This window comes from Pyrus communis, unplaced genomic scaffold, assembly GCF_963583255.1.
Source record: "Pyrus communis unplaced genomic scaffold, drPyrComm1.1 SCAFFOLD_39, whole genome shotgun sequence".
In the NCBI taxonomy this organism is placed as follows: Eukaryota; Viridiplantae; Streptophyta; class Magnoliopsida; order Rosales; family Rosaceae; genus Pyrus; species Pyrus communis.
Genome location: NW_026908892.1, coordinates 1 through 5,121, shown reverse-complemented (window position 1 = coordinate 5,121; position 5,121 = coordinate 1). Strand labels below are relative to the sequence as shown.

General features: G+C 36.2%; 1 pseudogene; it reads right to left on the bottom strand.

Annotated features, from left to right (window-relative positions):
• Positions 1-944: 944 nt before the first annotated feature.
• Positions 945-5,070, bottom strand: LOC137724296 (TMV resistance protein N-like; annotated as a pseudogene).
• Positions 5,071-5,121: the final 51 nt, after the last annotated feature.

Here is a 5,121-nt window from a genome sequence, read left to right as displayed (position 1 = left end):
ATTCATGTCTCTTTCCACATCATCAAGTACAAGAAGAACGTTTTTGTTGCATAAGCATTTCTTCGTGTAAATGACTCCCCATTGTTGGTCACTAACGTTTTCAATATTTTCTTTCAAGATTGGGAAAATGAACCCCCTTCCTTTTGCAACGATGACCAACACGCGTAACAGCAAAAAGGCTGAGAAAGGACTTTGACAATTACTAAACAAAATACAGCATCAACACAAACCTACACAGGTACAGAGAAGTGACAAATGACAAGGCAAGAAGTAGGTAAATCACACTCAAAATTCTCACAGCGAAGTTATAGGATAAAAGTAGCAAGGAGCCAATTTTATAAGACATTTGATGCTTTTCTTTTGGTTCGCATCACCAAAGAGAAAAAGAAAGGCAAGCTATGACTTTCGGTTCCTTAAAAACAAAGGCCGGCAAAAAAAAAAAAAAAAAGAAAAAAAAAAAAGAGGAAACTTTAACGAAAAATCACATTTTTACACTAAAAAGTCAATCATGGTAATATTCATTTTACCCTTTATTTTGTCCTTATCGTTAAAACTCAAAGTTTTCAAGTTATTTTCATTAGTTTTCCTATAAAAAAAAATAATAAAAAAAAAAAAAGGAGCAGCATTCTTAAGGCATTGGATGCTTTTCTTTTGGTTCCCATTAGCAAAGAGAAAAATAAAAAGTTTTGGGCAATTACACATTCAAGATATTGGTGCTACATTTTTTGGCTTTTGGGAGATTATGTATTTTCATCTTCTCCATTTATATTTTGCTTGAGTGAGAACTATTGGGTGTTAAAATTCTATTTATGATCTCCATTGGTTATTAATAAAATTTCTTTACCGTCTTTGCACTAGATGTAGATTTATGTCAAATCAATATAAATCTTTTGTCACTTTGAATTGTTTGTTTTGTCAAATGTTTCTGAATTAATTTACTAGTTTCACATTTGATGCTTTCAAACAACACTTGATACTAAAAGAATGAGCTAAACCATTTCATCAAATTAAACTACAAGTTTACTGCACAAAACTTGTAATAGATCAAGTAACCTCACAATTAGTAGGATTTCAGTGCAGTTTGTGGAAGAGAAAGTAGGAGCTTCTTGTTGCAGAATTTGTAGTCTGAAATTGTGTTTGATGTCTTATAGTAATGAAATGCTGAGTGTCCTTGTCTGTTTTATCATGATTGACATGGTCTCAAGCATTTTATTATAAGCTGATGGACTTAATAATTCAGATGATGTTCGAAAGATTGAATTAAGTTTCGTGTTTCATCCAAATACTCCTTTCGAATTTTGTTATTTGTACAACAATAGATGACTGCGGATCAAGACAAGAGTGTTTTTCCATTAGTTAAAAATAAATTCAACTCCCCGGTGTCTTCAGAAAATGACCCTCGTGGTTTATTCCTGTACCAGGAAGAAACATGGAGGCCGACCCCACGGCGCTCGGATAGTATTTGTCCTGCTTCAACTCCAGCTTTGCCAATTCTTCCCAAGTTTATGATGCAACTGACTTTACAGGGGACTGAAATGAAAAACTATTGCAATGAGAAATTAAGCAGATTTTTCTTCGTTCTTTATAACTCGTGAGATTAGATCCATTGACTAAGATGGTGAAGCAGAAAATATCTTTTAAGACTACAAAGCTGATGGGATAAATTGATGGGGACTTGCCTGCATTTATTATAAGATGGTGACTAGTAACAATGTCTTTTGTGGATTTGTTCTGTGTCGTTGAAGCTAGCACTTACAGGTCCACTTGAAGCTTCCTCGTCACTATATTCATGTGTTCATTTCAGGATTGTCAATGTTTGGTTTAGTTCTTCCAAATCTTGTTTGTACACCAAACGAGCCCCACACTTCTTCACACAATTGAAGTCTGCGTATTGTCTCTCATCTGAAATGTAAGTTCTGAATAAAAATTGTTCCTCATGACAATATTTACGAGGCAAATAAAATACCCAAAGATGTTCCGACAGAAGTGACCATGTGTTATGACGCAAATTGTTATTTAAAAGCTCAATGACATGACCAATATAAGCAGGTCGATTGGCCAAGTTTTGGTTAGGATCTTGAAAAACAAGACAAAAGGCAATCCCCAGCCAGTCGGTACATGATGGTGGTGGAAGCTTCACATTTACTGAATTTCCCACACTCTGATTACTGAACCACTTTGGAATTTCACTTCCAGGCAATACAAGGTCTCCGACCTTATCGCCGGGACTTGCACACGATACCTGTAAGAAAAGAACTATTTTAGAGAGAGAGAGAGAGAGAGAGAGAGAGAGAGAGAGAGAGAGAGAGAGAGAGAGAGAGTACCTCATATTTTGCGACAAATCTTGGAATCCTTGAGAGTATTGTATTAATCCAGCCTTCATCTTGAACCAATGCAATGCAATTCTTGCAAGTGAAGTCAAAGTCATACAAATTGGTGAATCTGCTGCTCAACTTGGATGCATCTGTCAATCTTTTTAAGGATGTACAATTATCTAGATATACATACACATTTGATGGAAGAGGTGGCAATTCTTGAAGGCTTTTGCACCCCTCCAAACCAAGATACCGGAGCTTAGAAAGGCATCTAATGCTTTCAGGTAGATTGACGAAATTATTTCTGTCGAGACACAACTCTTCCAAAAAGGACAAACAACCAATATCATCTGGGATATCTCCTTCACAGAGTTCACAATCTATTAGATCTAACTCTCTCATAGAGCAAAAACGATTTAGAGAAGACAACACCAAACCCCAACAAGGAGGATCCGGACAACTCTTTCCAAGTCCTAGGAAACGGTCCCACACATGTAGTTCACATTTAAAACATAGCCCTACAAGATTTTTCATACCCACAAGCGGCTCTGTCATTGTGTCTCCACATCCAAGAAGCTTTAAGTGATCCATGTCTCCTGGGAATTTGTCAAGTTTTGAGCATCCCATCACATCGAGATATGCAAGAGACATCAAATTACAAATAGCCCTTGGAAGGTTTAAGAGATTTTTGCACCAACGTAGACTCAAATGTTTAAGGCCAACCAGATGTCCAATTGATGAAGGTATTTTCTCGATCGCAGTCCCATCTAAGTAAATCGTGGACACATTCTTCATCTGCTCCCCAAATTCTGGTATCTTTTTCACATTTGAGCAGCCAACAAGCAATAAAGATTTAAGAGAATCCATTTCAAACTCACTTGGGAGGCTCTTAATGCTTTCACATCCTCTAACGTTCAGAATTTCAAGTCTTTTGAGGAATGCAATAGACGGGTGAATTTCAACTAAATTCTTACAATCCCAAAGATCCAACTTCTCAAGATTTGGAAAACCACTGAAATCTGGGGTATTAATCAATTTCTTGGAGGAGGCAAGATTGAGATATTTCAACTTGGGCAAGTCCTATTCAACAACGTAAGGTTCATTATCATATATTTGGCTTCTACAATCTTAAAATTTATTCAAAACAATAAATAAATAAAAAGTAAATGATTATTTTGTAATTTAAACCGCATTTATTCAAGGATGGATAATAATTAGGTACTCATTAGCGAGTACATCAACTATTTTTTTTTTTTTTGGTCCAATAAAAAAATGTCACATGTTCTTGTTTTTAACATGTCCATTATTTTTTAAACAATAAAATATGTGTTAAAGTATCATTGGACAAAATTAGAAAATGAGTACTGGGGATTTATTTAATATTACTCTTACCATTTTTCCCTCCGAAAGCCGAACAAGATTGCTATTAGGCATGTTAAGTTCAATAAGCAAGTACGGGCGAAAGCTGGTTGGAAGAAACTTGGAAGGATACCGACTCCAATTTATAATTCTCAAGGAACATGGAAGAAATTTCGGGCCTGAAGAAAATATCAAATTATTGAATTCCAAAAACCTCAGTCCATGCATCTTAGAGAAGCCTTTGCAATTCCATTGGGGCACCTCTTCTACTTTGGGCGGGCATAAGGATATAGCTTCAATTGCTCTCGAACCCTAACAATTAAGAAAAAAGGATAAATTAATTTGACAATCAAGTCTACTAGTGTAAAAAGAAATCGTATCTTCTTTCAAACTTGGAATTTAACTTCTTACCGTATTGGTCATGAGTATATAAAAAATGTCATCGGAAAGCCACAACCTACTATCCGTAGACCAGGGTCTTCAGACTCTTCACGAACAATTGCCCATGCCATTTCTTGTATCAAATCATGCATCCATATCCCGTTTCCGTAACCATTGTATATGAGAGATCTCTCAATTAGTACATCTATCATACTACTACTAGAAATTCCAAATGAATTGTCTAGCATCCGCAATACTTCCGTCGTGGGCTTCCCTTTGTGGAGACACGCAACATCGAGAAAAATTCTCTTCTCCATCTTTTCTAGTCCATCATAACTAACTTTGAGTGAATCAAAAACTGTTGGAATAGGAATTTTCCTTAGATTATCTCGTACACTATTCCATGCACCTTGACCTCTCGCATACAAAGAAGAACCCAAGGTTTTAAGAACTAATGGAAGGCCTCCAGCATGATTAATGAAATACTTAGACAGTTCCAAAAAATCTTCCTCAGGTTGCTCTTTTCTAAAGGCGTGCAGGCTAAACAGCTCAAGTGCTTCGGCATCATTTAATTACCTCGACATTATGACACGATGTTATGTCATGCTCGACCAACAGACGTTGATTTCTAGTTGTAATGATAATTCTACTTCCCATGCCAAACCAATCTTTCTTTCCAGCTAGTACTTGTAGCTGGTTTACTTGATCCACATCATCAAGTACAAGAAGAACCTTTTTGTTGCATAAGCATTTCTTCGTGTAATGGATTCCCCATTGTTGGTCTCTAACGTCTTCAATATTTCTTTCAAGATTGGGCAAAGTTGTTTTTGAAGACGAACTAGAGTCTTCAAATATTTTCTTTCAAGATTGGGCAAAGTTGTTTTTGAAGACGAACTAGAGTAGGCTCTGTTACAGAAACCTCTCTAACGTTTTCAAGAAAGCAGTGAACTTCAAAATGATGGACGATTTTATCATAAACTAGCTTAGCAAGAGTAGTCTTGCCTACGCCACCCATCCCAGTTTATCCCAATAAATTGAACATCATTTGCATCATGAGCTAACAGCA